Below are 13,183 nucleotides of genomic sequence, written 5' to 3' on the forward strand. Positions count from 1 at the left end.
GAGCTCTCTAAACCAACACAGGACCAGGATGGCAGCGTGAGCACCGTGTCACATGCTCCGTTAAGAAAGCTCAAACACAGGAGAGGCCCTGCCAAAAGCCTGCTGCTCCTCCCAGTGCCGTTGAGTCTATATCATCAGAGAGACGGATTCACATTCATATACTATTATTTTCCTCTGTTGCAGTGACAAAGGGTTGGGGAGTTATTTTTGGGATGCGTGGGAAAAGGAATGTTTGACTCAGCAGAACAAAACTTTAAAAGTATCAAATCAATATTATATAATATGTACTGTAAGCTATTAACTTGCACTTCACATGGCTAGTTAACCTTTTGGATATTCAGAACTTGATTTTACTCAGACCTGTTACTCAAATCTGTCTACTTAAACCGGTTAATAAACTGGAGGGACAAACTTTCCCCTAGTTAGTCATTTAACTTTTCTCCAGGGTACTACTGCATTAAAACTTACATATGTTCTATCTATTCTTATCTACGCCACAAGGGCACCATACCTGTCCTTCTACTCTGACATTCTGAATTAATATTTCCTGTCATGTCGCTCATGTAATTCAGCTTGAGGAGGGGTTCATGGGACCAGAGTGTACCAAATGTCATGCATTTTCCCCATAGCACTTGTAAATGTGAAGAAAGATTAGTCTTTGCTCTTTCCACACCGTGGACCACATATACAGTAGTTCCTACCCGGCACCTTCCTCATATCTCTCTGAAACTTGTGGAGAATTGGCCCTCTTTTAAAGGGGCAGTCAGGCAGCCTCTTTTTCAGACATAAATGGCCCATAGAATGTTGCCTTGGTGTGGAAGTTGTCTTGTACCCTAGAATGACAATTCTATTCTTTTCCAATGTTTGGTTGAATGGGCTGTTGCTCAGGGCACTGTAGGCTTGGCTCTTTACTAGCTCTTTGTTTTCTACATGAATTATACATCATATTCAATGTTCCCCCAAGCATGATGCATTTACAGTAACTCAGTGGAGGAAACATAGGAAGTCAGTGAATAACTAGTCTGAGATCATTACCCACTGGGCACACACTGGCTGAATCAACGTTGCTTCCACGTCATTAAAATTAAATTACGTTGAACCAACGTGGAATAGACGTTGAATTGACATCTGTGCCCAGTGGGTAAACACTAGCAATCTCCCCAAATCAATCTCTATGGATCTACAAATAGGCTTACCACAGTCTTAGCAAATGCTCTGAAGAGATGCCGTTATGGCTGTGCTAAAGCTTGAATGCTAGATGCCAGCCTTGAAAATGTTAAAACATGGATTTGTAAATAAGAAATGACCAACCACATGTTTTAAATGAGGAATTTCTCCCTGCTGTTTCCCAAGATCATCCCCCCATACACTCCCTCTATCCACTGCCACAGCTGCAAATTAGACTGTGAAATTGACAACTCATGTGTTGCCATCTGGTTGCCATGACACCTAGTCATTAGGGCCTCATGACAGTCCTACCCGGGCCTGTGCTTTCTATCTCTCCCTCGTCGTCTTCCACATCGTTCCCTTTCTGAAAGGCGTGAAACTTCAAGGGGGGGGGGGGTCAGTGTGGGGGAGTAGGCACTAGGCATGAGGTGGGGGTGCTCTGACTGCATTTGGAGCTGGATTCCACCTGAGGTACTGTATGAGGAGGAGGAGTAAACACGTTCACACATTCAAGCTGTGAACGCCATCAAATTGTCTGTCCAAGCATGTGTTTGGCTCCACACTCTACAGTGATGCCTAGTCCAGCAAAAACCGTCATTCAACTATTAGCTGTTTATTCTATGTTCGATTCCTGGGATACCGTATGATGCTATTACCTGATCTGATGTTTGTCTCTCTACATCTAACCCCATTACCGTCCATGCTCCTGAACGTGAACCTGTTCAGCTACTGAGACTTTTATTCTCCACAGAATAAATGCTAGTCTTCATCTAGGGGTTGTGTGTGAGACTTCAGGACCACTAATCAAATCAAACATTATTAGTCACATGCGCCGAATACAATAGGTGTAGACCTTACAGTGAAATGCTTACTTACTAGCCCCTAACCAACAATGCAGTTTAAAAAAATACGGATAAGAATAAGAAATAAAAGTAACAAGTAATTAAAAAGCAGCAGTAAAATAACAATAGCGAGACTCTGTACCGGTACAGAGTCAATGTGCGGGGGCACCGTTTAGATGAGGCAATATGTACATGTAGGTAGAGTTATTAAAGTGACTATGCATAGATGGTAACAACAGAGAGTAGCAGTGCCGTAAAGGGGGAGGGGGGGGCAATGCAAATAGTCTGGGTAGCCATTTGATTAGATGTTCAGGAGTCTTATGGCTTGAGGGTAGAAGCTGTTTAGAAGCCCCTTGGACCTAGACTTGGCGCTCTGGTACCACTTGCCGTGCGGTAGCAGAGAGAACAGTCTATGACCAGGGTGGCTGGAGTCTTTGACAATTTTTAGGGCCTTCCTCTGACACCGCCTGGTATAGAGGTCCTAGATGGCAAGAAGCTTGGCAGTCAGAGGCCGAGCAGTTGCCATACCAGGCAGTGATGCAACCAGTCAGGATGCTCTCGATGGTGCAGCTGTAGAGCCTTTTGAGGATCTGAGGACCCATGCCAAATCTTTTCATTCTCCTGAGGGGGAATAGGTTTTGTCGTGCCCTCTTCACGACTGTCTTGGTGTGCTTGAACCATGTTAGTTTGTTGGTGATGTGGACACCAAGGAACTTGAAGCTCTCAACCTGCTCCACTGCAGCCCCATTGATGAGAATGGGGGCGTGCTCGATCATCTTTTTCCTGTAGTCCACAATAATCTAATGCTCCACTAATCAATCAATGTAAGGCTTAAGCCTCTTATGTGTGGTCCATCCCTTGGAATCTCCATCCCCAGAGAAGCTCGAGACAGTATTCCCTGATATCCTGATCCATGCTCCGTGAACTTCTTGACTCCCCAGTTCCCAATGTGGGGAACATGTGTTTAAAGGGGAGGAGAGAGAGAGAGCCTTCTCCATAGTCTCACTAAAGTTCCCCCAGTCACTGAGGTAAAAGCAGGGAGGAGGAGAATGGCATGATTCATGCAGCGCTCCTCTTCATCTTGACAATTGACATAAGGACGGGATATCAGGTGGAAGAAACATGTCACAGAGTGCCACAGCTGCAGCGAGAGCCAAGAACGCCTCTGGTCTGAAGCTGAACAGGTAACCATGAGTCAGCTCCTATTTAATTCATACACCTACACAGCTTAGGGCCGCTCTTTCAAGCATTTTTAAAGGGCTGCTGCTCAACTTGATCAGATAGATCAATATTTCCCACAAAATAAATGTGCTACATCTGTGTTCAGTTCTGAACAAAAAAAAATCCCCACAAAAAAACAGTTTAGTGCCAAAATGACATGTGCTACCAGGCCTATTAGTGTGGTTTCTAGCGGTGTTAGCGGTTTCTAGCTATAAGCTAATATGACCCCATTCCTGAAACCCAGGACTCTCAAGAACCCATACATTCTCTCTGTTTCCCTGTATGATGCTCACTACCCCTGCAGGACTCCAAGTGGGCTGTCATGTGCATTTTACTGAAAAGGGAGTGTGAGAAATATATATTTTTTTTATTAATTCAAAGCATACTTCCTACAGCCTGCAATTAGGCTACCTGATTGCCATATCTCAGTGTAATTTATATCTGTTATTGAGATAAAGGCAATGAGGCCAGATTCAAAAGTTTCCTTCAAACAATTTGTACACATTTGTTTCCTAAAATAGAGAATCAAGTAGCTTGATGTTTCCTGTTATCACTATCTGTGTGTTAGGGCAGTAAAGAGAACACCGATTTTAAAATGACCTAATTACTTTTAACAACACTGAACACTGAATATGGTGTGTCCAAGTTGCTTTTGGTACAGTTCTTCTGAAGTATAATCACATCCCTGAAAATGTCTGGCCCCCCTGCAATTCACTTTTTAAAAATCTGTCTCTCACAAGAACATAGTTGAATAGCCCTGGCGTAGAGTGCCTGTCACTCCAATAAGTTCACATAGAATTAGTTTCACTCACGCTGGGATGTATTGTGTTAAACACACTTTTATTGTTTCGGTGCCAAATGAAACAGTGTCACCATTCATTTAGGGAGAGAAAGTGTAAATGGTTACATACAAAAATATTAAATTAACAACTAAACTGGTAACCTAGGGAAGGTCTCTGTATGAGACATGCTTTTGATATAGATATAAGATAATGTATCTGTATACAGGGCTCCAAATAAAAAATATATAGTTGGTAGAACTGGTGCTCCCAACTTTAAAAAAGTTAGGAGAAGTATATACAATTTAGAAAATAAGATGTTTTAAATTGATGGAGATACAGCTTTTAATGGGCCTATATTAATTCTAGCTACTTTTGAATCACATGTTGTGCCCTAGAAACTAATACGCAACCCTGTAAAGACATGTTTTTATTATAAAAGGTAATGTTGATACAAATACCTGTCATTGAAATCATTTGTGTAATATTCGATTTCTACATTGTGTAAAAAGCACCGTTTCCATTACCATTGAGATGCATTCCATTGAAAATTGTACACTGTGATCGACGTTCTGAGTGAAAACATGCGAATCTAATCCATTCATTCATTGCTATGATCATTGAGCTCCTGAAGAAGCTATGCCGTTTCCGTTTTTTTCTGTGCCCCTAAATGTTTAGATACACTGGTAAAGTTACCAGGTTGTTAGCTAGCTAATGAGGTAACAACGTGACTGAACAAGGTATTAACGGCCCGCGAGTAGTTTTAAAACAGCTCAAGACATGGTTTATGAATCTAAAATGCGGGCCGCCAATGGCGACACATTCAGGGATCCAGTTGCTGCGCCAAAGGAGGATTTTTTTTTAGCGCCGGTAATATGGGTCACAACCTTTGTACAGTTTGGCCTAAAGTCAAGCGGCTTTTCTCTGTAGTTATGGTGCAACCTCCACAGTTACAAATCTGTGTGCATTTTTTTCTCTAGGGCACTCAGAAACAGCAGTACAGCAAGCGAAGCCTAATCGTTACGGCCAAGATGGTCGCACTTTAGAGCCATGTCTGTATAGGCTATATTATAACTACGTCTTACTGGGACATTTAAGGACTGTTAGAGGAGTGAGTGTCTCCAGGACCCCTAACAGTGACCTCATCTGGAAGTAGCCCTGCATCCTGCTTCATTTGTGTCAGTTTGACATGCCTTGCCCCAGCAACACAGCATGGCCACAGACAGTGAAGACTCAGTAAAGTCTCTCTTCAAGGGACTTAATAGACAGCAGAGCAGCAAACTGGAGATGTGCGGTGGCTGTTGACAGATGTCTCAGGAGGGGGTTGATGCTACCAGAAACATCTCTGGATCTATTAGCAGGTTATTCCCCAGAAATGGATCTCCCGCATGTGTCTGACACTGCACCAGTGATTCAAGTCAATCTCAATCCCTAAAATTAGCCACGAGGCAAACCAAGGAAGAAGCTAAACCGATACGTTGGGGAGCCCGCCCTTTATCATTTCCTTCAAGTGTTTAATCATTCAATCCAATTTTCGGTGCCTCACCCTCTCTGAGATGAGGGATTACTTCTACATGAAAGCAACCCCAAAAATTGAGGACCTATATCATGAAATGAAAAAAGTAACTTGATATCAGTGGACAATGCAACCTCTTGTCAAAGTTATTGGATCTAAATTAAAACTCAAAATCCCATTGTCAACTATAGACAAAAAAGGACCTCCACACACTATTCCATTGCATATTGTCTATCTGTAAAGCATTGTATATCTGTAATCATAATTCCATTCTCTTCAAACAACACCCCACAGAATTATGTGTTAGCTGGCCCTAATCCTGGACCCCCCTCTCTCTCTCCCACTCTTTTTTGTGTGTCTACGTAGGCCTCTGGAGCTGATCCACATGTGCCCTGGGGGATGGGGGGGTTGGGGGGGGGGGGGGGGGGGGGGGGCTGAGCCTATTCTGTTCTGGATACAGGCAATAAATTGGCAGTCAATGGATGAAATAAGCCAATCATGATCAACCAGCTTTACATCACTGATGACATTTGCCAAGATACAATATGGATCAAGGGAGGAGTTACATGGTCCCAGGACAGCAGAAGACAGTGTGATGTCCTGGGTAGTCAAACAGAGGTTAGTGGTTCTCTGGGGCTAGTACTTCCCATTTGACTAACCATGTCACAGTGGCTTTAGGAAACTAATTGATGTAATCCATGACAGTGGCGTGTACTAGAATAATGCCAACGCTCACACAGCTTACATGAACATACATGGCACAGCACATGTCACATGTTTGTTTGCTACAAGCGTGAAGTCTATTTCCAATGCACTGAGTGCAGGTGAAAAAACATCAGCTTTACAAACATAGAGAAGCGGTGATATTAGTTGAAATTAACATGGCAACCTCTGTGACGATTCTGTGGAATTCAGTTCTGAGGTGGTTGGCAATTGAAATCAATGTCAATTTGAGAGCAATGACTATTTTTTTCATGACACTATTGGCTTATTGGAGACACGCAACATTGGGCCCAGCTAATTAATACAGTGCATTCGGAAAGTATTCAGACCCCTTGACTTTTTCCACGTTTGATACGTTACAGCCTTATTCTAAAATTGATTAAATATGTTTTGTCATCAATCTACACACAATACCCCATAATGACAAAGCGAAAACAAGAAAATGTTGCACATTAATTAAGCGAAAACTCAAATACCTTATTTACATAAGCATTCAGACCCTTTGCTATGAAACTCAAAATTGAGCTCAGGTGCATCCTGTTTCCATTGATCATCCTTGAGATGTTTCTTGATTGGAGTCCAATGTGGTAAATTCAATTGATTGGACATGATTTGGAAAGGCGCACACCTGTCTATATAAGGCTCTACAGTTCACAGTGCATGTCAGAGCAAGAGCAAAACCAAGCCATGAGGCCGAAAGAATTGTCCTTAGAGCCAAGACAACGCAAGAGTGGCTTTGGGACAAGTCTCTTAATGTACTTGAGTGGCCCAGCCAGAGCCCGGACTTGAACCTGATCGAACATCTCTGGAGAGACCTGAAAATAGCTGTGCAGCGATGCTCCCCATCCAACCTGACAGAGCCTGAGAGGATCTGCAGAGAAGAATGGGAGAAACTCCCCAAATGCAGGTGTGCCAAACTTGTAGCGTCATACCCAAGAAGACTCAAGGCTGTAATCACTGCCAAAGGTTCTTCAACAAACTACTGAGTAAAGGGTCTGAATACTTATGTAAATGTGATATTTCAGTAAATTTTTGTATACATTTCTAAAAACCTGTTTTTGCTTGGTCATTATGGGATATTGTGTGTAGATTGATGAGGGATTTAAAATATGTATATATTTTAGAATAAGGCTGTAGCGTAACAAAATGTGGAAACAGTCAAGGGGTCTGAATACTTTCCGAATGCACTGTGTATCCATTGGGAAATGTTATAAAGTCTCCCACATGAAAAAATACTATTGTGTATAATATGGTAGGAATAGTGTAGTATTCACTGTAGTGTATTTGCGGACTGAATTCTGAAAAAACACTACAGTGAATACTGTAGTATTTAAAGTTTAGTACACCAATCAAAAGTATAAACGCAACAAGCAACAATTTCAAAGCTTTTACAAGTTAAATCAGTCAATTGAAATAAATTCATTAGGCTCTAATCTATGGTTTTCACATGACTGGGAATACAGATGTGCATTTGTTGGTCACAAAAACCTTTAAAAAAGGTAGGGCATAGATCAGAAAACCAGTCAGTATCTGGTGTGACCACCATTTGCTTTATGGCGCGTGACAGATATCCTTCGCACAGAGTTGATCAGGCTGTTGATTGTGGCCTGTGGAATGTTGTCTCACTCCTCTTCAATGCTGGATATTGGCGGAAACTGGAACACGCTGTCATACATGTCGATAAAGAGCATCCCAAACATGCTCAATGGGCGACATGTCTGGTGAGTACGCAGACCATGGAAGAACTGGGAAATGTTCAGCTTCCAGGAATCGTGTACAGAACCTTGCAACTAGGGGCCGTGCATTATCATGCTGAAACATGAGGTGATGGTGGTGGATGAATGGCACGACAATGGGCCTCAGAATCTCGCCATGGTATCTCTGTGCATTCAAATTACAATTGATAAAATGCAATTGTGTTCGTTGTCCGTAGCTTATGAATGTCCATCCGCCACCATGCATCTGCTCATAACGTTGACATCAGCAAACTGCTTGCCCACCCAACTCCATACATGCTACCATCTGCCCGGTACAGTTGAAACCGGAATTCATCCGTGAAGAGTACACTTCAGTGGCCCTCGAAGGTGAGCATTTGCCCAATGAAGTCGGTTACGACGCCAAACTGCAGTCAGGTCAAGACCCTGGTTAGGACGATAAGCACGCAGATGAACTTCCTTGAGACTGTTTTTGAAAGTATGTGCAGAAATTCTTTGGTTGTGCAAACTCACAGTTTCATCAGCTGTCCATACATTGGCTTATGGTAGATAAATAACCATTAAATTCTCTGGCAACAACTCTGGTGGACATTACTGCAGTTAACATGCCAATTGCACACTCCCTCAAAACTTGAGACATCTGTGGCATTGTGTGACAAAACTGCACATTTTAGAGTGGCCTTTTATTGTCCCCAGCAGAAGGTACACCTGTATAATGATCATGCTGTTTAATCAGCTTCTTGATATGCCAGACCTGACAGGTGGATGATTTATCTTGGCAAAGGAGAAATGCTCACTAAAAGGGATGTAAACAAAATTGGGCACAAACTTTGAGAGAAATGCGTGTGGAAAATTTCTGAGATATTTTATTTCAGCTCGTTAAAAATGAGACCAATCCTTTACATGTTCTGCTTATATTTTTGTTCAGTGTATAAATAGAAAAATAAAGTCGAAAAAAAGAGCAACATATACTATAGTAATTACTGTAGTGTTTTTGCAGACTGTAGTATACAGTAGTATCCACTGTAGTGTTTTTGTTTTATCTTTGACAGAAGTGGGGGACTTTCTACTTGAAGAAACCTACTGGAGAAATAGTAAAATAGCACATTTTCCATAACCTGTAGATAGGTAGGTAGGACTGGGTTCTGAACAGAAAGTTCAGCACTACTGTTCTTTTCTCTAACCTGTAGAAACACAGCATGGGGGTATATTTGGCATGTAGGTTTCTCACTCACAGGTGGCACAAATTGGGATATGGGGAGAGGAATGGGCAGGGTATATGCAAATTAAATACTGTAGTATTTACTATAGTACATTTTCTTTTGTGTTTTTGTGGACATCTCTGTAGTATTTACTAGTGTTTTTTTGCGGATAATACTGTAGTGTTTAGTATAGTTTTCTACAGTATACTACAAAACGCTATATTTCTTCCCGAGACCAGCGGAGTAAAAAACTCATAATTATCAGATTCCATTCAGTCAGCGCATAAAACCGCTTCGCCACACTCCTTTGTTGAAACATTAATATCTTAACAGCCTTTATATCTATTATAGACATGTTTGAGCAGTGGCGAACCTATAGGCCTTCAGTGTGTGACAGGTTCGTGATTCTGAAAGGACATCAACCGTAATACCAGCGCACTCATGTGGGTGAGTGCACTTTTTCTATAACACAAAGGGTCAGTGGTGTAGTGGAGGGTATACGCAGGCATTAACCGTATACCCACTTTTTTCAGTGAGCATTGCTTATAGTCACTTCTTTATCCCTACTAATGCTTATCAAAGTAGTGTAGTGGAGGTATAAGACTTATCAATTATGTAGTACAGAGAAATCATGCACAAAGTAGCCTACACAATCGCATATTCACATGCGCGCTGCACACATAGCCTAGTTTCAGCGGAATATCATCTTTAGGCAGCAAGAGTGCGCAGCTCTCAACTGGTTTTGGTATGGAGCAGCTCACAGAATAATGATATCGGTAGCCGGTAGGGTTGGAAATACGTTTAAATTTATGATATCCAATTAAGGTAACATTGTAATGAAAACGTTTAGCCCGAAGTGTTGGTTAGTAGGCTATTTGTGATACGCAATTGATATCATGCACTGTCTGCATCTGGGGTGTAGACATGGATGGGCCTGGGTGGACAGAGGCCCACCCACTGGGGAGCCAGGCGAGCCAGGCCCTGACAGATTGATGTGGTTTAAGCATGGTTGTACACTTAGACCATCAAATTGGTGTATTTTTTCTATTAAAAAAAACAAACTGTTGGAAAACATTTAAAAAAACAGGAAAACAAAGGATTTTTCACACAGGGTGCTGTTCCTTCGCAAATGTATGTCTTTTTTCTTTAAAAAAGGTGTGATTTTAAGAGTGAAAATCGGGAAAATCTATTGGAAAACAAAAAAGAAACTATTATTTTTCACACATGCTGCCTTTCCTTCGCTGGGTGGGCCATTTGGGAACTTTTTGGGAAAATATACCCACTTCTCCAGGCACCACTACACGACTGCAAAGGGTCGATGGAAAGACAGCAGTCACACACAGCATGATGTTAAAGGATAAGCAGTCCATAAACTCGGACATAATAAGCCAGTAGGTCCCAATCATAAGAATACAAAAACACAACCATTAAGCATTTCCCTATCAAAATGTACAACTATTACTTCCTATTGCAAAAACCATTTCACGTTAGCACACAAAGTAACCGCTTACCTAAAGTTTAAAGTGGAACTGAGTGTTTGAACTACTTTGCAGATATGAAACACAGACAATCATAATATCAGTTCCCAGTTTATGTTACAAAACCAACTTCATAAGAGGTTTTAAAAATAGGTTCTATTTGACTCAGCGTTCCATGACGTACACTAAGGCATTGTTGGCAGAATAGATGGATGCAGTTCAATGCATGATTAATATAATTCAGCAATTAATTTCTTGGTAGACCAAAAAATATTGTTATCAGGTTTTAAATCACAGCTGGCCTGGTACATTGTTTTCTGCCTCCATTTGGGATGCACTGTTTCAGTTTCAATGACTCAATATTCTGGACAAAAAGGGATGAATGTAACTAAGGCTGGGAATGCCAACACAATCAAACTAGCAATGATCACAAGTCAGTCATAATGTGGCTAATAGGCTAGCATATCTATTTATGTAGCAAGCTAAAAACACAGAGTCTAACGTTAGCTAGATAGCTAGCTATCTGCTAGGAGGATGTCATGCCATTGGAAGAGTGGGTGAGTGACTGACGTTTTCCCCTCATATCGTCTTTCGGTGGCTATTCACAGCTAGAGATGCAGGTGTCATTTGGTTAACTACTCCGATTTCAGAGCACTCTCGTTTGAGTGTGCAATACAAATTATGAATTTACGAATGCGCAACACACGCTGAATATGACCGGTGTCAGTAAACGTAGGCAAAAAACGTTATAGTTAGTGAGGAATGCATGTTAAAAGTTATAGTTACTCTAAATAACATGTCAACACCTAACCAGTTCTGCTAGGGTGAGTAAAATGATCAGAGTGAGGTGTTCTCTCATTTGTGTCTGGAAGTAGCTAGCAAGCTAGCCAATGTTAGCCAGTTAGCTTGGGTGCTTGGTTGGTACACGCATGCATTGGCAGGCACACTGCAGAAGGACGAGGAGGCTAAAGTTATAGTTACTCTAAATAACATGTCAACACCTAACCAGTTCTGTTAGGGTGAGTAAAATGATCAGAGTGAGGTGTTCTCTCATTTGTGTCTGGAAGTAGCTAGCAAGCTAGCCAATGTTAGCCAGTTAGCTTGGGTGCTTGGTTGGTACAAGCATGCGTTGGCAGGCAAGCTGCAGAAGGATGAGGAGGCTACAATTCCCCACCGTTTATCAGTGCAATTTTGACGGCCAATTAGCTGGAAAAGTTTATGTAATGTTCCTTCGTTAGATTTTAGCTCATCTTGCTCTGGCTATCATTAGTTATTGATCTTGTTGTTGTTGATATGCTCTCTCTTCCTCAGTTATAAACACCTTTTCATGGTTGTTTGATCAATAGGACTGTAAAGTTCCCAAATATAAGAGGACTCCCATGGTGTGTACAAATTTGCAGAAATCTATTCAGGTGTATTTTGTGACTTTTGACGAATGCGTTCTAATGATTTAAAGTCGCTCTGTTGCAACTGCCTGTAAACACACAGTCCAGTTCAAAGTGAATGATGGTAGGCCCGTGTGGCAATTTGCTGTAGTATTTTTTATGTGGGTTAGGATGAAATCTATTTTATTAGAGAGATCAAGAGAGATTAAGTGAGACTCGACTTTGAATTGTTTAAAGCTCGGACTGAAAATGAAATCCAGGGAATCTGAATACCGCTGAAGTTTGTTGTGGGCAGAGAATATTTTCTTCCCTCTTCTGAGGCCAATATAAAGTAGAATACTGAAGAGATGTCATATGAGGTTTGGGTTAAGCACAGGGAGAGGTAAACAGTAGTGTGTATTTGGGCCAATAGATAAATTCCTTTGAAGTTTTCTTAATACACTTTTTTTTTTTTATCATCAAAGAACACAAAAGCACAACCCCCATATAAACAAAGAAGAAAGTAAAGTTGAATTCATCAAGCTCTTGCTGGAGCAATCAACAATTGGTTCTTGTAATTCATAAAGGGCAACATTCTGACTTAGGAAATTATGCTTTTCTTATGCACACCTTTCCTACACACTTCTCAGTAGTTGGTATTCAGACTTACTTCATGAAGGTGCGTAACGCGCTTTGCAGGCGTGGTTCTCATTCCATGGGGTTTTCAGTTTTCATTCCATTGGGTTTTCAGTACATTTATCTTAAGCCATACCTTTAAATACGGTGTACCTTTTAGTTTGAATTTTGTCGACACTCAATGGAATATATTGAGAGATCAGTTCAGAATATTAGGGATCAGTGAAAGAAAGCCATCTAAATATATGCATATTCTTCTCTGTTTCAGCACTAGTTGGTAGATTTAAAAATACTTGTACACTATTAGGGTTAGGAAAGTATTTATGAAACATAAAAAACAGGGTTGGAGAGCCTTTTCACATGAAAGAAAGAAAAAATTGGTTTGATTCATTCAGAAAATTGCCACATTTAATTCTTGAACCCATGGAGATGTTGGAAGATTAGTGTACATATAATTATAATAGGTGGAATAGTGTACAATTGCCTGCACTAACGATGGATCTGTGTGATGATACAGCCAAGTATTACGCCATGCATCGG

This window comes from Salvelinus namaycush, chromosome 13 (assembly GCF_016432855.1).
Source record: "Salvelinus namaycush isolate Seneca chromosome 13, SaNama_1.0, whole genome shotgun sequence".
Classification (NCBI taxonomy): Eukaryota; Metazoa; Chordata; class Actinopteri; order Salmoniformes; family Salmonidae; genus Salvelinus; species Salvelinus namaycush.